We start from the raw sequence: 24,139 nt of genomic DNA on the forward strand, positions 1-24,139 counted from the left end.
AAAGTAGGAATCTTTCTTTTTAACCCTGTAAGGGGGTGGTGCACTGTACCCGAAGATACTGCCATATCGGGTCAATGCATAGGGCGACGGAAGCAAGCTTCGAAATCGGCCCCCGTTCTCAAAAATCCATTTAATATATGGTCCCCAGATAGGGGACGTATCAGATATTAAACTGATAAGAACAGATACTACACTTGATCTTAGCCAAAAGGCCGAGAAGCGATAACCGTGAAAGGGGCGGGCCCAACAAGGTCCCCTTCATGGGCACTATCACTGCTTGCTGTCAGGGAGGCTGCCAGACAATTTTCCATGCACACTCTGGGCTGGGGGGCAGTCAACCACCAGTACACACAGCAGAACCTAAACCCATACCATTATTGCTAAGCAGCAAGACAGGGGCCCATTGCACTCCCACGGGGCCTTTTTAAATGCAATCCATAACCCGGATTTGCCAGGAACCCTTCTTACTCCTCCTACTTGCATGTGACACTGGGCTTAGGATCTGCATAGGAAACACACACACAAGCACACACCTACCTTTGTTGCCTGCAGATGCCTCCTTGGCTGTCCCCAAACGGTATCAAACCAACACCCACGGGAAGCTGTAAGCATAGAGGACATGCCTGCACCCCATTGGACTTACCTGTGTGGGTTAAACCCGGGTTATTTGACAACCTATGGCGGTGATGGTTCTGCTCAGGCAGAGCAGTGCTGATGCTCCTCATAAAGCTGTCGCTGCTGTGAAGGTTCTAGGTGACATCACAAATCCCTATGGTTACATACACAACAAAGCTGGGTTGTTGTTGTTTACACTCTGCAAGGCCTGTGGAAGTGAGTGACATCATAGCACTGTAGTTCTGAGGGTTCTAGATGGATGCAACAATCTCCTGTTGCTTCTATGAAGGCCATAATAGACGACATCACCAAACAGCTCCATAGTCACATACACAGCAAAGGAGAGATGTTGTTTACACCTAGTGATGTCAGTGGTATTGAGTGACATCACAGCACAGTGCTAAGGCTCCTGGGCCTGGACACAGCAGCGGCTGCAATATCTCAACGGAGAATACGTTTATATATATGTGTGTGTGTGCGCGTATATATATATATATATATATATATATATATATATATATATATTTCTCCGCCGAAATCACTTTTAAACCCATTTCCACCTTTTTTTCCCTTCTCTTCCTCTTACTTTTTTTTCACGTTTTTTTACGTTTTTCTCCTTTTCGCCTCTTTTCTGGGCGTATTATTCTTCTTTTTCTTCTTTTTTTTTCGTCTAATGCATACCCCATCAGTGCAGCAATGCTTATTCAATACCGCCAGCAGATGGAGACACTGGGGGATAATTTTCTAAGGATTTATACTGATTTTTCCTGTCTGAATTTGTCGCACAGAAAGTTGCAGGCCAAATATGTGTGACATTTCTGCGACTTTAGCTTCTAGAGCATTTTTACAACATTATACATAGGTGCTGAATACATAAAAAGCGACTGTTCAGCGACAGACAAGTCGCATCGGCTGAAAGTAGGCCAGAATGTCAGTCCATGTTGGAGCAGGTTTAGATACAGTCTAAAGCATAGATCTCAAAGTCTGTGCACAGAATTTAGCAAGGGCCTCGCACCTTCTGATGCATCAGGTAGGTGCACAATAGCATAGCCTAACCCTCTGTACTTTGGTCTATATTGATGCGGGACATAGACAGCCAGCTGATGACCAATCCATTAGTGCAATGGATGGCTGGAAGCATTTGTCTTTGCCTTTGCAATACCACAGAAGCAATGCATGGTCAATGTACAGCAATGACACACCTGTGTGAACAGCCAGGAGACCCCCCCCCCCATGTTATGTTACATAGTTACATAGTTAGTACGGTCGAAAAAAGACATATGTCCATCAAGTTCAACCAGGGAATTAAGGGGTAGGGGTGTGGCGCGATATTGGGGAAGGGATGAGATTTTATATTTCTTCATAAGCATTAATCTTATTTTGTCAATTAGGAACATTCAGCACCCACCCGCTATCAAGGCAGCTGCCTATCATGTCATGCCCTACCTGCACAGGTGTGCTGGCTACTCAAATGATCCAATTAAGGACGCCATTTAGTCAGCAGCAGCAGAAGTCCTGTGCCTGGACGCTCCAACAGCGGCCAGACACAAGCAGAAGCAGAAGCAGCAGCAGCACCACCTTTTGTTTTTTGGCTGCAGCAGCAGCAGCAGCAAGGCCCACAGGGCTGGCTAGCTGGCTAGCCAGCAAGCAGGTAGCAATGAAAGTAGGAATCTTTCTTTTTAACCCTGTAAGGGGGTGGTGCACTGTACCCGAAGATACTGCCATATCGGGTCAATGCATAGGGCGACGGAAGCAAGCTTCGAAATCGGCCCCCGTTCTCAAAAATCCATTTAATATATGGTCCCCAGATAGGGGACGTATCAGATATTAAACTGATAAGAACAGATACTACACTTGATCTTAGCCAAAAGGCCGAGAAGCGATAACCGTGAAAGGGGCGGGCCCAACAAGGTCCCCTTCATGGGCACTATCACTGCTTGCTGTCAGGGAGGCTGCCAGACAATTTTCCATGCACACTCTGGGCTGGGGGGCAGTCAACCACCAGTACACACAGCAGAACCTAAACCCATACCATTATTGCTAAGCAGCAAGACAGGGGCCCATTGCACTCCCACGGGGCCTTTTTAAATGCAATCCATAACCCGGATTTGCCAGGAACCCTTCTTACTCCTCCTACTTGCATGTGACACTGGGCTTAGGATCTGCATAGGAAACACACACACAAGCACACACCTACCTTTGTTGCCTGCAGATGCCTCCTTGGCTGTCCCCAAACGGTATCAAACCAACACCCACGGGAAGCTGTAAGCATAGAGGACATGCCTGCACCCCATTGGACTTACCTGTGTGGGTTAAACCCGGGTTATTTGACAACCTATGGCGGTGATGGTTCTGCTCAGGCAGAGCAGTGCTGATGCTCCTCATAAAGCTGTCGCTGCTGTGAAGGTTCTAGGTGACATCACAAATCCCTATGGTTACATACACAACAAAGCTGGGTTGTTGTTGTTTACACTCTGCAAGGCCTGTGGAAGTGAGTGACATCATAGCACTGTAGTTCTGAGGGTTCTAGATGGATGCAACAATCTCCTGTTGCTTCTATGAAGGCCATAATAGACGACATCACCAAACAGCTCCATAGTCACATACACAGCAAAGGAGAGATGTTGTTTACACCTAGTGATGTCAGTGGTATTGAGTGACATCACAGCACAGTGCTAAGGCTCCTGGGCCTGGACACAGCAGCGGCTGCAATATCTCAACGGAGAATACGTTTATATATATGTGTGTGTGTGCGCGTATATATATATATATATATATATATATATATATATATATATATCTCCGCCGAAATCACTTTTAAACCCATTTCCACCTTTTTTTCCCTTCTCTTCCTCTTACTTTTTTTTCACGTTTTTTTACGTTTTTCTCCTTTTCGCCTCTTTTCTGGGCGTATTATTCTTCTTTTTCTTCTTTTTTTTCGTCTAATGCATACCCCATCAGTGCAGCAATGCTTATTCAATACCGCCAGCAGATGGAGACACTGGGGGATAATTTTCTAAGGATTTATACTGATTTTTCCTGTCTGAATTTGTCGCACAGAAAGTTGCAGGCCAAATATGTGTGACATTTCTGCGACTTTAGCTTCTAGAGCATTTTTACAACATTATACATAGGTGCTGAATACATAAAAAGCGACTGTTCAGCGACAGACAAGTCGCATCGGCTGAAAGTAGGCCAGAATGTCAGTCCATGTTGGAGCAGGTTTAGATACAGTCTAAAGCATAGATCTCAAAGTCTGTGCACAGAATTTAGCAAGGGCCTCGCACCTTCTGATGCATCAGGTAGGTGCACAATAGCATAGCCTAACCCTCTGTACTTTGGTCTATATTGATGCGGGACATAGACAGCCAGCTGATGACCAATCCATTAGTGCAATGGATGGCTGGAAGCATTTGTCTTTGCCTTTGCAATACCACAGAAGCAATGCATGGTCAATGTACAGCAATGACACACCTGTGTGAACAGCCAGGAGACCCCCCCCCCATGTTATGTTACATAGTTACATAGTTAGTACGGTCGAAAAAAGACATATGTCCATCAAGTTCAACCAGGGAATTAAGGGGTAGGGGTGTGGCGCGATATTGGGGAAGGGATGAGATTTTATATTTCTTCATAAGCATTAATCTTATTTTGTCAATTAGGAACATTCAGCACCCACCCGCTATCAAGGCAGCTGCCTATCATGTCATGCCCTACCTGCACAGGTGTGCTGGCTACTCAAATGATCCAATTAATTAAGGAGGCCATTTAGTCAGCAGCAGCAGAAGTCCTGTGCCTGGACGCTCCAACAGCGGCCAGACACAAGCAGAAGCAGAAGCAGCAGCAGCACCACCTTTTGTTTTTTGGCTGCAGCAGCAGCAGCAGCAAGGCCCACAGGGCTGGCTAGCTGGCTAGCCAGCAAGCAGGTAGCAATGAAAGTAGGAATCTTTCTTTTTAACCCTGTAAGGGGGTGGTGCACTGTACCCGAAGATACTGCCATATCGGGTCAATGCATAGGGCGACGGAAGCAAGCTTCGAAATCGGCCCCCGTTCTCAAAAATCCATTTAATATATGGTCCCCAGATAGGGGACGTATCAGATATTAAACTGATAAGAACAGATACTACACTTGATCTTAGCCAAAAGGCCGAGAAGCGATAACCGTGAAAGGGGCGGGCCCAACAAGGTCCCCTTCATGGGCACTATCACTGCTTGCTGTCAGGGAGGCTGCCAGACAATTTTCCATGCACACTCTGGGCTGGGGGGCAGTCAACCACCAGTACACACAGCAGAACCTAAACCCATACCATTATTGCTAAGCAGCAAGACAGGGGCCCATTGCACTCCCACGGGGCCTTTTTAAATGCAATCCATAACCCGGATTTGCCAGGAACCCTTCTTACTCCTCCTACTTGCATGTGACACTGGGCTTAGGATCTGCATAGGAAACACACACACAAGCACACACCTACCTTTGTTGCCTGCAGATGCCTCCTTGGCTGTCCCCAAACGGTATCAAACCAACACCCACGGGAAGCTGTAAGCATAGAGGACATGCCTGCACCCCATTGGACTTACCTGTGTGGGTTAAACCCGGGTTATTTGACAACCTATGGCGGTGATGGTTCTGCTCAGGCAGAGCAGTGCTGATGCTCCTCATAAAGCTGTCGCTGCTGTGAAGGTTCTAGGTGACATCACAAATCCCTATGGTTACATACACAACAAAGCTGGGTTGTTGTTGTTTACACTCTGCAAGGCCTGTGGAAGTGAGTGACATCATAGCACTGTAGTTCTGAGGGTTCTAGATGGATGCAACAATCTCCTGTTGCTTCTATGAAGGCCATAATAGACGACATCACCAAACAGCTCCATAGTCACATACACAGCAAAGGAGAGATGTTGTTTACACCTAGTGATGTCAGTGGTATTGAGTGACATCACAGCACAGTGCTAAGGCTCCTGGGCCTGGACACAGCAGCGGCTGCAATATCTCAACGGAGAATACGTTTATATATATATGTGTGTGTGTGCGCGTATATATATATATATATATATATATATATATATATATATATATATATTTCTCCGCCGAAATCACTTTTAAACCCATTTCCACCTTTTTTTCCCTTCTCTTCCTCTTACTTTTTTTTCACGTTTTTTTTACGTTTTTCTCCTTTTCGCCTCTTTTCTGGGCGTATTATTCTTCTTTTTCTTCTTTTTTTTCGTCTAATGCATACCCCATCAGTGCAGCAATGCTTATTCAATACCGCCAGCAGATGGAGACACTGGGGGATAATTTTCTAAGGATTTATACTGATTTTTCCTGTCTGAATTTGTCGCACAGAAAGTTGCAGGCCAAATATGTGTGACATTTCTGCGACTTTAGCTTCTAGAGCATTTTTACAACATTATACATAGGTGCTGAATACATAAAAAGCGACTGTTCAGCGACAGACAAGTCGCATCGGCTGAAAGTAGGCCAGAATGTCAGTCCATGTTGGAGCAGGTTTAGATACAGTCTAAAGCATAGATCTCAAAGTCTGTGCACAGAATTTAGCAAGGGCCTCGCACCTTCTGATGCATCAGGTAGGTGCACAATAGCATAGCCTAACCCTCTGTACTTTGGTCTATATTGATGCGGGACATAGACAGCCAGCTGATGACCAATCCATTAGTGCAATGGATGGCTGGAAGCATTTGTCTTTGCCTTTGCAATACCACAGAAGCAATGCATGGTCAATGTACAGCAATGACACACCTGTGTGAACAGCCAGGAGACCCCCCCCCCCATGTTATGTTACATAGTTACATAGTTAGTACGGTCGAAAAAAGACATATGTCCATCAAGTTCAACCAGGGAATTAAGGGGTAGGGGTGTGGCGCGATATTGGGGAAGGGATGAGATTTTATATTTCTTCATAAGCATTAATCTTATTTTGTCAATTAGGAACATTCAGCACCCACCCGCTATCAAGGCAGCTGCCTATCATGTCATGCCCTACCTGCACAGGTGTGCTGGCTACTCAAATGATCCAATTAAGGAGGCCATTTAGTCAGCAGCAGCAGAAGTCCTGTGCCTGGACGCTCCAACAGCGGCCAGACACAAGCAGAAGCAGAAGCAGCAGCAGCACCACCTTTTGTTTTTTGGCTGCAGCAGCAGCAGCAGCAAGGCCCACAGGGCTGGCTAGCTGGCTAGCCAGCAAGCAGGTAGCAATGAAAGTAGGAATCTTTCTTTTTAACCCTGTAAGGGGGTGGTGCACTGTACCCGAAGATACTGCCATATCGGGTCAATGCATAGGGCGACGGAAGCAAGCTTCGAAATCGGCCCCCGTTCTCAAAAATCCATTTAATATATGGTCCCCAGATAGGGGACGTATCAGATATTAAACTGATAAGAACAGATACTACACTTGATCTTAGCCAAAAGGCCGAGAAGCGATAACCGTGAAAGGGGCGGGCCCAACAAGGTCCCCTTCATGGGCACTATCACTGCTTGCTGTCAGGGAGGCTGCCAGACAATTTTCCATGCACACTCTGGGCTGGGGGGCAGTCAACCACCAGTACACACAGCAGAACCTAAACCCATACCATTATTGCTAAGCAGCAAGACAGGGGCCCATTGCACTCCCACGGGGCCTTTTTAAATGCAATCCATAACCCGGATTTGCCAGGAACCCTTCTTACTCCCTCCTACTTGCATGTGACACTGGGCTTAGGATCTGCATAGGAAACACACACACAAGCACACACCTACCTTTGTTGCCTGCAGATGCCTCCTTGGCTGTCCCCAAACGGTATCAAACCAACACCCACGGGAAGCTGTAAGCATAGAGGACATGCCTGCACCCCATTGGACTTACCTGTGTGGGTTAAACCCGGGTTATTTGACAACCTATGGCGGTGATGGTTCTGCTCAGGCAGAGCAGTGCTGATGCTCCTCATAAAGCTGTCGCTGCTGTGAAGGTTCTAGGTGACATCACAAATCCCTATGGTTACATACACAACAAAGCTGGGTTGTTGTTGTTTACACTCTGCAAGGCCTGTGGAAGTGAGTGACATCATAGCACTGTATTTCTGAGGGTTCTAGATGGATGCAACAATCTCCTGTTGCTTCTATGAAGGCCATAATAGACGACATCACCAAACAGCTCCATAGTCACATACACAGCAAAGGAGAGATGTTGTTTACACCTAGTGATGTCAGTGGTATTGAGTGACATCACAGCACAGTGCTAAGGCTCCTGGGCCTGGACACAGCAGCGGCTGCAATATCTCAACGGAGAATACGTTTATATATATGTGTGTGTGTGCGCGTATATATATATATATATATATATATATATATATATTTCTCCGCCGAAATCACTTTTAAACCCATTTCCACCTCTTTTTCCCTTCTCTTCCTCTTACTTTTTTTTCACGTTTTTTTACGTTTTTCTCCTTTTCGCCTCTTTTCTGGGCGTATTATTCTTCTTTTTCTTCTTTTTTTCGTCTAATGCATACCCCATCAGTGCAGCAATGCTTATTCAATACCGCCAGCAGATGGAGACACTGGGGGATAATTTTCTAAGGATTTATACTGATTTTTCCTGTCTGAATTTGTCGCACAGAAAGTTGCAGGCCAAATATGTGTGACATTTCTGCGACTTTAGCTTCTAGAGCATTTTTACAACATTATACATAGGTGCTGAATACATAAAAAGCGACTGTTCAGCGACAGACAAGTCGCATCGGCTGAAAGTAGGCCAGAATGTCAGTCCATGTTGGAGCAGGTTTAGATACAGTCTAAAGCATAGATCTCAAAGTCTGTGCACAGAATTTAGCAAGGGCCTCGCACCTTCTGATGCATCAGGTAGGTGCACAATAGCATAGCCTAACCCTCTGTACTTTGGTCTATATTGATGCGGGACATAGACAGCCAGCTGATGACCAATCCATTAGTGCAATGGATGGCTGGAAGCATTTGTCTTTGCCTTTGCAATACCACAGAAGCAATGCATGGTCAATGTACAGCAATGACACACCTGTGTGAACAGCCAGGAGACCCCCCCCCCCCATGTTATGTTACATAGTTACATAGTTAGTACGGTCGAAAAAAGACATATGTCCATCAAGTTCAACCAGGGGGGAATTAAGGGGTAGGGGTGTGGCGCGATATTGGGGAAGGGATGAGATTTTATATTTCTTCATAAGCATTAATCTTATTTTGTCAATTAGGAACATTCAGCACCCACCCGCTATCAAGGCAGCTGCCTATCATGTCATGCCCTACCTGCACAGGTGTGCTGGCTACTCAAATGATCCAATTAAGGAGGCCATTTAGTCAGCAGCAGCAGAAGTCCTGTGCCTGGACGCTCCAACAGCGGCCAGACACAAGCAGAAGCAGAAGCAGCAGCAGCACCACCTTTTGTTTTTTGGCTGCAGCAGCAGCAGCAGCAAGGCCCCACAGGGCTGGCTAGCTGGCTAGCCAGCAAGCAGGTAGCAATGAAAGTAGGAATCTTTCTTTTTAACCCTGTAAGGGGGTGGTGCACTGTACCCGAAGATACTGCCATATCGGGTCAATGCATAGGGCGACGGAAGCAAGCTTCGAAATCGGCCCCCGTTCTCAAAAATCCATTTAATATATGGTCCCCCAGATAGGGGACGTATCAGATATTAAACTGATAAGAACAGATACTACACTTGATCTTAGCCAAAAGGCCGAGAAGCGATAACCGTGAAAGGGGGCGGGCCCAACAAGGTCCCCTTCAATGGGCACTATCACTGCTTGCTGTCAGGGAGGCTGCCAGACAATTTTCCCATGCACACTCTGGGCTGGGGGGCAGTCCAACCACCAGTACACACAGCAGAACCTAAACCCATACCATTATTGCTAAGCAGCAAGACAGGGGCCCATTGCACTCCCACGGGGCCTTTTTAAATGCAATCCATAACCCGGATTTGCCAGGAACCCTTCTTACTCCTCCTACTTGCATGTGACACTGGGCTTAGGATCTGCATAGGAAACACACACACAAGCACACACCTACCTTTGTTGCCTGCAGATGCCTCCTTGGCTGTCCCCAAACGGTATCAAACCAACACCCACGGGAAGCTGTAAGCATAGAGGACATGCCTGCACCCCATTGGACTTACCTGTGTGGGTTAAACCCCGGGTTATTTGACAACCTATGGCGGTGATGGTTCTGCTCAGGCAGAGCAGTGCTGATGCTCCTCATAAAGCTGTCGCTGCTGTGAAGGTTCTAGGTGACATCACAAATCCCTATGGTTACATACACAACAAAGCTGGGTTGTTGTTGTTTACACTCTGCAAGGCCTGTGGAAGTGAGTGACATCATAGCACTGTAGTTCTGAGGGTTCTAGATGGATGCAACAATCTCCTGTTGCTTCTATGAAGGCCATAATAGACGACATCACCAAACAGCTCCATAGTCACATACACAGCAAAGGAGAGATGTTGTTTACACCTAGTGATGTCAGTGGTATTGAGTGACATCACAGCACAGTGCTAAGGCTCCTGGGCCTGGACACAGCAGCGGCTGCAATATCTCAACGGAGAATACGTTTATATATATATGTGTGTGTGTGCGCGTATATATATATATATATATATATATATATATATATATATATATTTCTCCGCCGAAATCACTTTTAAACCCATTTCCACCTTTTTTTCCCTTCTCTTCCTCTTACTTTTTTTTCACGTTTTTTTACGTTTTTCTCCTTTTCGCCTCTTTTCTGGGCGTATTATTCTTCTTTTTCTTCTTTTTTTTTCGTCTAATGCATACCCCATCAGTGCAGCAATGCTTATTCAATACCGCCAGCAGATGGAGACACTGGGGGATAATTTTCTAAGGATTTATACTGATTTTTTCCTGTCTGAATTTGTCGCACAGAAAGTTGCAGGCCAAATATGTGTGACATTTCTGCGACTTTAGCTTCTAGAGCATTTTTACAACATTATACATAGGTGCTGAATACATAAAAAGCGACTGTTCAGCGACAGACAAGTCGCATCGGCTGAAAGTAGGCCAGAATGTCAGTCCATGTTGGAGCAGGTTTAGATACAGTCTAAAGCATAGATCTCAAAGTCTGTGCACAGAATTTAGCAAGGGCCTCGCACCTTCTGATGCATCAGGTAGGTGCACAATAGCATAGCCTAACCCTCTGTACTTTGGTCTATATTGATGCGGGACATAGACAGCCAGCTGATGACCAATCCATTAGTGCAATGGATGGCTGGAAGCATTTGTCTTTGCCTTTGCAATACCACAGAAGCAATGCATGGTCAATGTACAGCAATGACACACCCTGTGTGAACAGCCAGGAGACCCCCCCCCCCCCATGTTATGTTACATAGTTACATAGTTAGTACGGTCGAAAAAAGACATATGGTCCATCAAGTTCAACCAGGGAATTAAGGGGTAGGGGTGTGGCGCGATATTGGGGAAGGGATGAGATTTTATATTTCTTCATAAGCATTAATCTTATTTTGTCAATTAGGAACATTCAGCACCCCACCCGCTATCAAGGCAGCTGCCTATCATGTCATGCCCTACCTGCACAGGTGTGCTGGCTACTCAAATGATCCAATTAAGGAGGCCATTTAGTCAGCAGCAGCAGAAGTCCTGTGCCTGGACGCTCCAACAGCGGCCAGACACAAGCAGAAGCAGAAGCAGCAGCAGCACCACCTTTTGTTTTTTGGCTGCAGCAGCAGCAAGGCCCACAGGGCTGGCTAGCTGGCTAGCCCAGCAAGCAGGTAGCAATGAAAGTAGGAATCTTTCTTTTTAACCCTGTAAGGGGGTGGTGCACTGTACCCGAAGATACTGCCATATCGGGTCAATGCATAGGGCGACGGAAGCAAGCTTCGAAATCGGCCCCCGTTCTCAAAAATCCATTTAATATATGGTCCCCAGATAGGGGACGTATCAGATATTAAACTGATAAGAACAGATACTACACTTGATCTTAGCCAAAAGGCCGAGAAGCGATAACCGTGAAAGGGGCGGGCCCAACAAGGTCCCCTTCATGGGCACTATCACTGCTTGCTGTCAGGGAGGCTGCCAGACAATTTTCCATGCACACTCTGGGCTGGGGGGCAGTCAACCACCAGTACACACAGCAGAACCTAAACCCATACCATTATTGCTAAGCAGCAAGACAGGGGCCCATTGCACTCCCACGGGGCCTTTTTAAATGCAATCCATAACCCGGATTTGCCAGGAACCCTTCTTACTCCTCCTACTTGCATGTGACACTGGGCTTAGGATCTGCATAGGAAACACACACACAAGCACACACCTACCTTTGTTGCCTGCAGATGCCTCCTTGGCTGTCCCCAAACGGTATCAAACCAACACCCACGGGAAGCTGTAAGCATAGAGGACATGCCTGCACCCCATTGGACTTACCTGTGTGGGTTAAACCCGGGTTATTTGACAACCTATGGCGGTGATGGTTCTGCTCAGGCAGAGCAGTGCTGATGCTCCTCATAAAGCTGTCGCTGCTGTGAAGGTTCTAGGTGACATCACAAATCCCTATGGTTACATACACAACAAAGCTGGGTTGTTGTTGTTTACACTCTGCAAGGCCTGTGGAAGTGAGTGACATCATAGCACTGTAGTTCTGAGGGTTCTAGATGGATGCAACAATCTCCTGTTGCTTCTATGAAGGCCATAATAGACGACATCACCAAACAGCTCCATAGTCACATACACAGCAAAGGAGAGATGTTGTTTACACCTAGTGATGTCAGTGGTATTGAGTGACATCACAGCACAGTGCTAAGGCTCCTGGGCCTGGACACAGCAGCGGCTGCAATATCTCAACGGAGAATACGTTTATATATATGTGTGTGTGTGCGCGTATATATATATATATATATATATATATATATATATATATATATTTCTCCGCCGAAATCACTTTTAAACCCATTTCCACCTTTTTTTTCCCCTTCTCTTCCTCTTACTTTTTTTTCACGTTTTTTTACGTTTTTCTCCTTTTCCGCCTCTTTTCTGGGCGTATTATTCTTCTTTTTCTTCTTTTTTTCGTCTAATGCATACCCATCAGTGCAGCAATGCTTATTCAATACCGCCAGCAGATGGAGACACTGGGGGATAATTTTCTAAGGATTTATACTGATTTTTCCTGTCTGAATTTGTCGCACAGAAAGTTGCAGGCCAAATATGTGTGACATTTCTGCGACTTTAGCTTCTAGAGCATTTTTACAAACATTATACATAGGTGCTGAATACATAAAAAGCGACTGTTCAGCGACAGACAAGTCGCATCGGCTGAAAGTAGGCCAGAATGTCAGTCCATGTTGGAGCAGGTTTAGATACAGTCTAAAGCATAGATCTCAAAGTCTGTGCACAGAATTTAGCAAGGGCCTCGCACCTTCTGATGCATCAGGTAGGTGCACAATAGCATAGCCTAACCCTCTGTACTTTGGTCTATATTGATGCGGGACATAGACAGCCAGCTGATGACCAATCCATTAGTGCAATGGATGGCTGGAAGCATTTGTCTTTGCCTTTGCAATACCACAGAAGCAATCATGGTCAATGTACAGCAATGACACACCTGTGTGAACAGCCAGGAGACCCCCCCCCCCCATGTTATGTTACATAGTTACATAGTTAGTACGGTCGAAAAAAGACATATGTCCATCAAGTTCAACCAGGGAATTAAGGGGTAGGGGTGTGGCGCGATATTGGGGAAGGGATGAGATTTTATATTTCTTCATAAGCATTAATCTTATTTTGTCAATTAGGAACATTCAGCACCCACCCGCTATCAAGGCAGCTGCCTATCATGTCATGCCCTACCTGCACAGGTGTGCTGGCTACTCAAATGATCCAATTAAGGAGGCCATTTAGTCAGCAGCAGCAGAAGTCCTGTGCCTGGACGCTCCAACAGCGGCCAGACACAAGCAGAAGCAGAAGCAGCAGCAGCACCACCTTTTGTTTTTTGGCTGCAGCAGCAGCAGCAGCAAGGCCCACAGGGCTGGCTAGCTGGCTAGCCAGCAAGCAGGTAGCAATGAAAGTAGGAATCTTTCTTTTTAACCCTGTAAGGGGGTGGTGCACTGTACCCGAAGATACTGCCATATCGGGTCAATGCATAGGGCGACGGAAGCAAGCTTCGAAATCGGCCCCCGTTCTCAAAAATCCATTTAATATATGGTCCCCAGATAGGGGACGTATCAGATATTAAACTGATAAGAACAGATACTACACTTGATCTTAGCCAAAAGGCCGAGAAGCGATAACCGTGAAAGGGGCGGGCCCAACAAGGTCCCCTTCATGGGCACTATCACTGCTTGCTGTCAGGGAGGCTGCCAGACAATTTTCCATGCACACTCTGGGCTGGGGGGCAGTCAACCACCAGTACACACAGCAGAACCTAAACCCATACCATTATTGCTAAGCAGCAAGACAGGGGCCCATTGCACTCCCACGGGGCCTTTTTAAATGCAATCCATAACCCGGATTTGCCAGGAACCCTTCTTACTCCTCCTACTTGCATGTGACACTGGGCTTAGGATCTGCATAGGAAACACACACACAAGCACACACCTACCTTTGTTGCCTGCAGATGCCTCCTTGGCTGTCCCCAAACGGTATCAAACCAACACCCACGGGAAGCTGTAAGCATAGAGGACATGCCTGCACCCCATTGGACTTACCTGTGTGGGTTAAACCCGGGTTATTTGACAACCTATGGCGGTGATGGTTCTGCTCAGGCAGAGCAGTGCTGATGCTCCTCATAAAGCTGTCGCTGCTGTGAAGGTTCTAGGTGACATCACAAATCCCTATGGTTACATACACAACAAAGCTGGGTTGTTGTTGTTTACACTCTGCAAGGCCTGTGGAAGTGAGTGACATCATAGCACTGTAGTTCTGAGGGTTCTAGATGGATGCAACAATCTCCTGTTGCTTCTATGAAGGCCATAACAGACGACATCACCAAACAGCTCCATAGTCACATACACAGCAAAGGAGAGATGTTGTTTACACCTAGTGATGTCAGTGGTATTGAGTGACATCACAGCACAGTGCTAAGGCTCCTGGGCCTGGACACAGCAGCGGCTGCAATATCTCAACGGAGAATACGTTTATATATATGTGTGTGTGTGCGCGTATATATATATATATATATATATATATATATATATATATATATTTCTCCGCCGAAATCACTTTTAAACCCATTTCCACCTTTTTTTCCCTTCTCTTCCTCTTACTTTTTTTTCACGTTTTTTTACGTTTTTCTCCTTTTCGCCTCTTTTCTGGGCGTATTATTCTTCTTTTTCTTCTTTTTTTTCGTCTAATGCATACCCCATCAGTGCAGCAATGCTTATTCAATACCGCCAGCAGATGGAGACACTGGGGGATAATTTTCTAAGGATTTATACTGATTTTTCCTGTCTGAATTTGTCGCACAGAAAGTTGCAGGCCAAATATGTGTGACATTTCTGCGACTTTAGCTTCTAGAGCATTTTTACAACATTATACATAGGTGCTGAATACATAAAAAGCGACTGTTCAGCGACACACAAGTCGCATCGGCTGAAAGTAGGCCAGAATGTCAGTCCATGTTGGAGCAGGTTTAGATACAGTCTAAAGCATAGATCTCAAAGTCTGTGCACAGAATTTAGCAAGGGCCTCGCACCTTCTGATGCATCAGGTAGGTGCACAATAGCATAGCCTAACCCTCTGTACTTTGGTCTATATTGATGCGGGACATAGACAGCCAGCTGATGACCAATCCATTAGTGCAATGGATGGCTGGAAGCATTTGTCTTTGCCTTTGCAATACCACAGAAGCAATGCATGGTCAATGTACAGCAATGACACACCTGTGTGAACAGCCAGGAGACCCCCCCCCCCATGTTATGTTACATAGTTACATAGTTAGTACGGTCGAAAAAAGACATATGTCCATCAAGTTCAACCAGGGAATTAAGGGGTAGGGGTGTGGCGCGATATTGGGGAAGGGATGAGATTTTATATTTCTTCATAAGCATTAATCTTATTTTGTCAATTAGGAACATTCAGCACCCACCCGCTATCAAGGCAGCTGCCTATCATGTCATGCCCTACCTGCACAGGTGTGCTGGCTACTCAAATGATCCAATTAAGGAGGCCATTTAGTCAGCAGCAGCAGAAGTCCTGTGCCTGGACGCTCCAACAGCGGCCAGACACAAGCAGAAGCAGAAGCAGCAGCAGCACCACCTTTTGTTTTTTGGCTGCAGCAGCAGCAGCAGCAAGGCCCACAGGGCTGGCTAGCTGGCTAGCCAGCAAGCAGGTAGCAATGAAAGTAGGAATCTTTCTTTTTAACCCTGTAAGGGGGTGGTGCACTGTACCCGAAGATACTGCCATATCGGGTCAATGCATAGGGCGACGGAAGCAAGCTTCGAAATCGGCCCCCGTTCTCAAAAATCCATTTAATATATGGTCCCCAGATAGGGGACGTATCAGATATTAAACTGATAAGAACAGATACTACACTTGATCTTAGCCAAAAGGCCGAGAAGCGATAACCGTGAAAGGGGCGGGCCCAACAAGGTCCCCTTCATGGGCACTATCACTGCTTGCTGTCAGGGAGGCTGCCAGACAATTTTCCATGCACACTCTGGGCTGGGGGGCAGTCAACCACCAGTACACACAGCAGAACCTAAACCCATACCATTATTGCTAAGCAGCAAGACAGGGGCCCATTGCACTCCCACGGGGCCTTTTTAAATGCAATCCATAACCCGGATTTGCCAGGAACCCTTCTTACTCCTCCTACTTGCATGTGACACTGGGCTTAGGATCTGCATAGGAAACACACACACAAGCACACACCTACCTTTGTTGCCTGCAGATGCCTCCTTGGCTGTCCCCAAACGGTATCAAACCAACACCCACGGGAAGCTGTAAGCATAGAGGACATGCCTGCACCCCATTGGACTTACCTGTGTGGGTTAAACCCGGGTTATTTGACAACCTATGGCGGTGATGGTTCTGCTCAGGCAGAGCAGTGCTGATGCTCCTCATAAAGCTGTCGCTGCTGTGAAGGTTCTAGGTGACATCACAAATCCCTATGGTTACATACACAACAAAGCTGGGTTGTTGTTGTTTACACTCTGCAAGGCCTGTGGAAGTGAGTGACATCATAGCACTGTAGTTCTGAGGGTTCTAGATGGATGCAACAATCTCCTGTTGCTTCTATGAAGGCCATAATAGACGACATCACCAAACAGCTCCATAGTCACATACACAGCAAAGGAGAGATGTTGTTTACACCTAGTGATGTCAGTGGTATTGAGTGACATCACAGCACAGTGCTAAGGCTCCTGGGCCTGGACACAGCAGCGGCTGCAATATCTCAACGGAGAATACGTTTATATATATGTGTGTGTGTGCGCGTATATATATATATATATATATATATATATATATATATATATATATATATATTTCTCCGCCGAAATCACTTTTAAACCCATTTCCACCTTTTTTTCCCTTCTCTTCCTCTTACTTTTTTTTCACGTTTTTTTACGTTTTTCTCCTTTTCGCCTCTTTTCTGGGCGTATTATTCTTCTTTTTCTTCTTTTTTTTCGTCTAATGCATACCCCATCAGTGCAGCAATGCTTATTCAATACCGCCAGCAGATGGAGACACTGGGGGATAATTTTCTAAGGATTTATACTGATTTTTCCTGTCTGAATTTGTCGCACAGAAAGTTGCAGGCCAAATATGTGTGACATTTCTGCGACTTTAGCTTCTAGAGCATTTTTACAACATTATACATAGGTGCTGAATACATAAAAAGCGACTGTTCAGCGACAGACAAGTCGCATCGGCTGAAAGTAGGCCAGAATGTCAGTCCATGTTGGAGCAGGTTTAGATACAGTCTAAAGCATAGATCTCAAAGTCTGTGCACAGAATTTAGCAAGGGCCTCGCACCTTCTGATGCATCAGGTAGGTGCACAATAGCATAGCCTAACCCTCTGTACTTTGGTCTATATTGATGCGGGACATAGACAGCCAGCTGATGACCAATCCATTAGTGCAATGGATGGCTGGAAGCATTTGTCTTTGCCTTTGCAATACCACAGAAGCAATGCATGGTCAATGTACAGCAATGACACACCTGTGTGAACAGCCAGGAGACCCCCCCCCCCCCCCATGTTATGTTACATAGTTACATAGTTAGTACGGTCGAAAAAAGACATATGTCCATCAAGTTCAACCAGGGAATTAAGGGGTAGGGGTGTGGCGCGATATTGGGGAAGGGATGAGATTTTATATTTCTTCATAAGCATTAATCTTATTTTGTCAATTAGGAACATTCAGCACCCACCCGCTATCAAGGCAGCTGCCTATCATGTCATGCCCTACCTGCACAGGTGTGCTGGCTACTCAAATGATCCAATTAAGGAGGCCATTTAGTCAGCAGCAGCAGAAGTCCTGTGCCTGGACGCTCCAACAGCGGCCAGACACAAGCAGAAGCAGAAGCAGCAGCAGCATCACCTTTTGTTTTTTGGCTGCAGCAGCAGCAGCAGCAGCAAGGCCCACAGGGCTGGCTAGCTGGCTAGCCAGCAAGCAGGTAGCAATGAAAGTAGGAATCTTTCTTTTTAACCCTGTAAGGGGGTGGTGCACTGTACCCGAAGATACTGCCATATCGGGTCAATGCATAGGGCGACGGAAGCAAGCTTCGAAATCGGCCCCCGTTCTCAAAAATCCATTTAATATATGGTCCCCAGATAGGGGACGTATCAGATATTAAACTGATAAGAACAGATACTACACTTGATCTTAGCCAAAAGGCCGAGAAGCGATAACCGTGAAAGGGGCGGGCCCAACAAGGTCCCCTTCATGGGCACTATCACTGCTTGCTGTCAGGGAGGCTGCCAGACAATTTTCCATGCACACTCTGGGCTGGGGGGCAGTCAACCACCAGTACACACAGCAGAACCTAAACCCATACCATTATTGCTAAGCAGCAAGACAGGGGCCCATTGCACTCCCACGGGGCCTTTTTAAATGCAATCCATAACCCGGATTTGCCAGGAACCCTTCTTACTCCTCCTACTTGCATGTGACACTGGGCTTAGGATCTGCATAGGAAACACACACACAAGCACACACCTACCTTTGTTGCCTGCAGATGCCTCCTTGGCTGTCCCCAAACGGTATCAAACCAACACCCACGGGAAGCTGTAAGCATAGAGGACATGCCTGCACCCCATTGGACTTACCTGTGTGGGTTAAACCCGGGTTATTTGACAACCTATGGCGGTGATGGTTCTGCTCAGGCAGAGCAGTGCTGATGCTCCTCATAAAGCTGTCGCTGCTGTGAAGGTTCTAGGTGACATCACAAATCCCTATGGTTACATACACAACAAAGCTGGGTTGTTGTTGTTTACACTCTGCAAGGCCTGTGGAAGTGAGTGACATCATAGCACTGTAGTTCTGAGGGTTCTAGATGGATGCAACAATCTCCTGTTGCTTCTATGAAGGCCATAATAGACGACATCACCAAACAGCTCCATAGTCACATACACAGCAAAGGAGAGATGTTGTTTACACCTAGTGATGTCAGTGGTATTGAGTGACATCACAGCACAGTGCTAAGGCTCCTGGGCCTGGACACAGCAGCGGCTGCAATATCTCAACGGAGAATACGTTTATATATATGTGTGTGTGTGCGCGTATATATATATATATATATATATATATATATATATATATTTCTCCGCCGAAATCACTTTTAAACCCATTTCCACCTTTTTTTCCCTTCTCTTCCTCTTACTTTTTTTTCACGTTTTTTTACGTTTTTCTCCTTTTCGCCTCTTTTCTGGGCGTATTATTCTTCTTTTTCTTCTTTTTTTTCGTCTAATGCATACCCCATCAGTGCAGCAATGCTTATTCAATACCGCCAGCAGATGGAGACACTGGGGGATAATTTTCTAAGGATTTATACTGATTTTTCCTGTCTGAATTTGTCGCACAGAAAGTTGCAGGCCAAATATGTGTGACATTTCTGCGACTTTAGCTTCTAGAGCATTTTTACAACATTATACATAGGTGCTGAATACATAAAAAGCGACTGTTCAGCGACAGACAAGTCGCATCGGCTGAAAGTAGGCCAGAATGTCAGTCCATGTTGGAGCAGGTTTAGATACAGTCTAAAGCATAGATCTCAAAGTCTGTGCACAGAATTTAGCAAGGGCCTCGCACCTTCTGATGCATCAGGTAGGTGCACAATAGCATAGCCTAACCCTCTGTACTTTGGTCTATATTGATGCGGGACATAGACAGCCAGCTGATGACCAATCCATTAGTGCAATGGATGGCTGGAAGCATTTGTCTTTGCCTTTGCAATACCACAGAAGCAATGCATGGTCAATGTACAGCAATGACACACCTGTGTGAACAGCCAGGAGACCCCCCCCCCCATGTTATGTTACATAGTTACATAGTTAGTACGGTCGAAAAAAGACATATGTCCATCAAGTTCAACCAGGGAATTAAGGGGTAGGGGTGTGGCGCGATATTGGGGAAGGGATGAGATTTTATATTTCTTCATAAGCATTAATCTTATTTTGTCAATTAGGAACATTCAGCACCCACCCGCTATCAAGGCAGCTGCCTATCATGTCATGCCCTACCTGCACAGGTGTGCTGGCTACTCAAATGATCCAATTAAGGAGGCCATTTAGTCAGCAGCAGCAGAAGTCCTGTGCCTGGACGCTCCAACAGCGGCCAGACACAAGCAGAAGCAGAAGCAGCAGCAGCACCACCTTTTGTTTTTTGGCTGCAGCAGCAGCAGCAGCAAGGCCCACAGGGCTGGCTAGCTGGCTAGCCAGCAAGCAGGTAGCAATGAAAGTAGGAATCTTTCTTTTTAACCCTGTAAGGGGGTGGTGCACTGTACCCGAAGATACTGCCATATCGGGTCAATGCATAGGGCGACGGAAGCAAGCTTCGAAATCGGCCCCCGTTCTCAAAAATCCATTTAATATATGGTCCCCAGATAGGGGACGTATCAGATATTAAACTGATAAGAACAGATACTACACTTGATCTTAGCCAAAAGGCCGAGAAGCGATAACCGTGAAAGGGGCGGGCCCAACAAGGTCCCCTTCATGGGCACTATCACTGCTTGCTGTCAGGGAGGCTGCCAGACAATTTTCCATGCACACTCTGGGCTGGGGGGCAGTCAACCACCAGTACACACAGCAGAACCTAAACCCATACCATTATTGCTAAGCAGCAAGACAGGGGCCCATTGCACTCCCACGGGGCCTTTTTAAATGCAATCCATAACCCGGATTTGCCAGGAACCCTTCTTACTCCTCCTACTTGCATGTGACACTGGGCTTAGGATCTGCATAGGAAACACACACACAAGCACACACCTACCTTTGTTGCCTGCAGATGCCTCCTTGGCTGTCCCCAAACGGTATCAAACCAACACCCACGGGAAGCTGTAAGCATAGAGGACATGCCTGCACCCCATTGGACTTACCTGTGTGGGTTAAACCCGGGTTATTTGACAACCTATGGCGGTGATGGTTCTGCTCAGGCAGAGCAGTGCTGATGCTCCTCATAAAGCTGTCGCTGCTGTGAAGGTTCTAGGTGACATCACAAATCCCTATGGTTACATACACAACAAAGCTGGGTTGTTGTTGTTTACACTCTGCAAGGCCTGTGGAAGTGAGTGACATCATAGCACTGTAGTTCTGAGGGTTCTAGATGGATGCAACAATCTCCTGTTGCTTCTATGAAGGCCATAATAGACGACATCACCAAACAGCTCCATAGTCACATACACAGCAAAGGAGAGATGTTGTTTACACCTAGTGATGTCAGTGGTATTGAGTGACATCACAGCACAGTGCTAAGGCTCCTGGGCCTGGACACAGCAGCGGCTGCAATATCTCAACGGAGAATACGTTTATATATATGTGTGTGTGTGCGCGTATATATATATATATATATATATATATATATATATATATATATATATTTCTCCGCCGAAATCACTTTTAAACCCATTTCCACCTTTTTTTCCCTTCTCTTCCTCTTACTTTTTTTTCACGTTTTTTTACGTTTTTCTCCTTTTCGCCTCTTTTCTGGGCGTATTATTCTTCTTTTTCTTCTTTTTTTTCGTCTAATGCATACCCCATCAGTGCAGCAATGCTTATTCAATACCGCCAGCAGATGGAGACACTGGGGGATAATTTTCTAAGGATTTATACTGATTTTTCCTGTCTGAATTTGTCGCACAGAAAGTTGCAGGCCAAATATGTGTGACATTTCTGCGACTTTAGCTTCTAGAGCATTTTTACAACATTATACATAGGTGCTGAATACATAAAAAGCGACTGTTCAGCGACAGACAAGTCGCATCGGCTGAAAGTAGGCCAGAATGTCAGTCCATGTTGGAGCAGGTTTAGATACAGTCTAAAGCATAGATCTCAAAGTCTGTGCACAGAATTTAGCAAGGGCCTCGCACCTTCTGATGCATCAGGTAGGTGCACAATAGCATAGCCTAACCCTCTGTACTTTGGTCTATATTGATGCGGGACATAGACAGCCAGCTGATGACCAATCCATTAGTGCAATGGATGGCTGGAAGCATTTGTCTTTGCCTTTGCAATACCACAGAAGCAATGCATGGTCAATGTACAGCAATGACACACCTGTGTGAACAGCCAGGAGACCCCCCCCCCCCCATGTTATGTTACATAGTTACATAGTTAGTACGGTCGAAAAAAGACATATGTCCATCAAGTTCAACCAGGGAATTAAGGGGTAGGGGTGTGGCGCGATATTGGGGAAGGGATGAGATTTTATATTTCTTCATAAGCATTAATCTTATTTTGTCAATTAGGAACATTCAGCACCCACCCGCTATCAAGGCAGCTGCCTATCATGTCATGCCCTACCTGCACAGGTGTGCTGGCTACTCAAATGATCCAATTAAGGAGGCCATTTAGTCAGCAGCAGCAGAAGTCCTGTGCCTGGACGCTCCAACAGCGGCCAGACACAAGCAGAAGCAGAAGCAGCAGCAGCACCACCTTTTGTTTTTTGGCTGCAGCAGCAGCAGCAGCAAGGCCCACAGGGCTGGCTAGCTGGCTAGCCAGCAAGCAGGTAGCAATGAAAGTAGGAATCTTTCTTTTTAACCCTGTAAGGGGGTGGTGCACTGTACCCGAAGATACTGCCATATCGGGTCAATGCATAGGGCGACGGAAGCAAGCTTCGAAATCGGCCCCCGTTCTCAAAAATCCATTTAATATATGGTCCCCAGATAGGGGACGTATCAGATATTAAACTGATAAGAACAGATACTACACTTGATCTTAGCCAAAAGGCCGAGAAGCGATAACCGTGAAAGGGGCGGGCCCAACAAGGTCCCCTTCATGGGCACTATCACTGCTTGCTGTCAGGGAGGCTGCCAGACAATTTTCCATGCACACTCTGGGCTGGGGGGCAGTCAACCACCAGTACACACAGCAGAACCTAAACCCATACCATTATTGCTAAGCAGCAAGACAGGGGCCCATTGCACTCCCACGGGGCCTTTTTAAATGCAATCCATAACCCGGATTTGCCAGGAACCCTTCTTACTCCTCCTACTTGCATGTGACACTGGGCTTAGGATCTGCATAGGAAACACACACACAAGCACACACCTACCTTTGTTGCCTGCAGATGCCTCCTTGGCTGTCCCCAAACGGTATCAAACCAACACCCACGGGAAGCTGTAAGCATAGAGGACATGCCTGCACCCCATTGGACTTACCTGTGTGGGTTAAACCCGGGTTATTTGACAACCTATGGCGGTGATGGTTCTGCTCAGGCAGAGCAGTGCTGATGCTCCTCATAAAGCTGTCGCTGCTGTGAAGGTTCTAGGTGACATCACAAATCCCTATGGTTACATACACAACAAAGCTGGGTTGTTGTTGTTTACACTCTGCAAGGCCTGTGGAAGTGAGTGACATCATAGCACTGTAGTTCTGAGGGTTCTAGATGGATGCAACAATCTCCTGTTGCTTCTATGAAGGCCATAATAGACGACATCACCAAACAGCTCCATAGTCACATACACAGCAAAGGAGAGATGTTGTTTACACCTAGTGATGTCAGTGGTATTGAGTGACATCACAGCACAGTGCTAAGGCTCCTGGGCCTGGACACAGCAGCGGCTGCAATATCTCAACGGAGAATACGTTTATATATATGTGTGTGTGTGCGCGTATATATATATATATATATATATATATATATATATATATATATATTTATCCGCCGAAATCACTTTTAAACCCATTTCCACCTTTTTTTCCCTTCTCTTCCTCTTACTTTTTTTTCACGTTTTTTTACGTTTTTCTCCTTTTCGCCTCTTTTCTGGGCGTATTATTCTTCTTTTTCTTCTTTTTTTTCGTCTAATGCATACCCCATCAGTGCAGCAATGCTTATTCAATACCGCCAGCAGATGGAGACACTGGGGGATAATTTTCTAA

General features: G+C 46.1%; 11 non-coding genes across 11 annotated transcripts; all 11 read right to left on the reverse strand.

Moving 5' to 3' along the window:
* Nucleotides 1–33: 33 nt before the first annotated feature.
* Nucleotides 34–224, reverse strand: LOC130344414 (U2 spliceosomal RNA). The gene has a single exon (XR_008883354.1). It is a non-coding gene; the product is annotated as a U2 spliceosomal RNA (small nuclear RNA).
* A 2,084-nt stretch (nucleotides 225–2,308) lies between these two features.
* On the reverse strand, nucleotides 2,309–2,499 carry LOC130344415 (U2 spliceosomal RNA). Its single transcript, XR_008883355.1, has one exon. It is a non-coding gene; the product is annotated as a U2 spliceosomal RNA (small nuclear RNA).
* Nucleotides 2,500–4,583: 2,084 nt separating this feature from the next.
* Nucleotides 4,584–4,774, reverse strand: LOC130344416 (U2 spliceosomal RNA). Its single transcript, XR_008883356.1, has one exon. It is a non-coding gene; the product is annotated as a U2 spliceosomal RNA (small nuclear RNA).
* Nucleotides 4,775–6,864: 2,090 nt separating this feature from the next.
* Nucleotides 6,865–7,055, reverse strand: LOC130344417 (U2 spliceosomal RNA). The gene has a single exon (XR_008883357.1). It is a non-coding gene; the product is annotated as a U2 spliceosomal RNA (small nuclear RNA).
* A 2,080-nt stretch (nucleotides 7,056–9,135) lies between these two features.
* On the reverse strand, nucleotides 9,136–9,327 carry LOC130344363 (U2 spliceosomal RNA). Its single transcript, XR_008883311.1, has one exon. It is a non-coding gene; the product is annotated as a U2 spliceosomal RNA (small nuclear RNA).
* Nucleotides 9,328–11,419: 2,092 nt separating this feature from the next.
* LOC130344418 (U2 spliceosomal RNA) lies at nucleotides 11,420–11,610 on the reverse strand. The gene has a single exon (XR_008883358.1). It is a non-coding gene; the product is annotated as a U2 spliceosomal RNA (small nuclear RNA).
* Nucleotides 11,611–13,695: 2,085 nt separating this feature from the next.
* LOC130344419 (U2 spliceosomal RNA) lies at nucleotides 13,696–13,886 on the reverse strand. The gene has a single exon (XR_008883359.1). It is a non-coding gene; the product is annotated as a U2 spliceosomal RNA (small nuclear RNA).
* Nucleotides 13,887–15,969: 2,083 nt separating this feature from the next.
* LOC130344421 (U2 spliceosomal RNA) lies at nucleotides 15,970–16,160 on the reverse strand. Its single transcript, XR_008883361.1, has one exon. It is a non-coding gene; the product is annotated as a U2 spliceosomal RNA (small nuclear RNA).
* Nucleotides 16,161–18,258: 2,098 nt separating this feature from the next.
* Nucleotides 18,259–18,449, reverse strand: LOC130344422 (U2 spliceosomal RNA). Its single transcript, XR_008883362.1, has one exon. It is a non-coding gene; the product is annotated as a U2 spliceosomal RNA (small nuclear RNA).
* A 2,079-nt stretch (nucleotides 18,450–20,528) lies between these two features.
* LOC130344423 (U2 spliceosomal RNA) lies at nucleotides 20,529–20,719 on the reverse strand. The gene has a single exon (XR_008883363.1). It is a non-coding gene; the product is annotated as a U2 spliceosomal RNA (small nuclear RNA).
* Nucleotides 20,720–22,808: 2,089 nt separating this feature from the next.
* LOC130344425 (U2 spliceosomal RNA) lies at nucleotides 22,809–22,999 on the reverse strand. Its single transcript, XR_008883364.1, has one exon. It is a non-coding gene; the product is annotated as a U2 spliceosomal RNA (small nuclear RNA).
* Between the last annotated feature and the right edge of the window lie 1,140 nt (nucleotides 23,000–24,139).

This window comes from Hyla sarda, unplaced genomic scaffold (genome assembly GCF_029499605.1).
Source record: "Hyla sarda isolate aHylSar1 unplaced genomic scaffold, aHylSar1.hap1 scaffold_718, whole genome shotgun sequence".
NCBI classification, from domain to species: Eukaryota; Metazoa; Chordata; class Amphibia; order Anura; family Hylidae; genus Hyla; species Hyla sarda.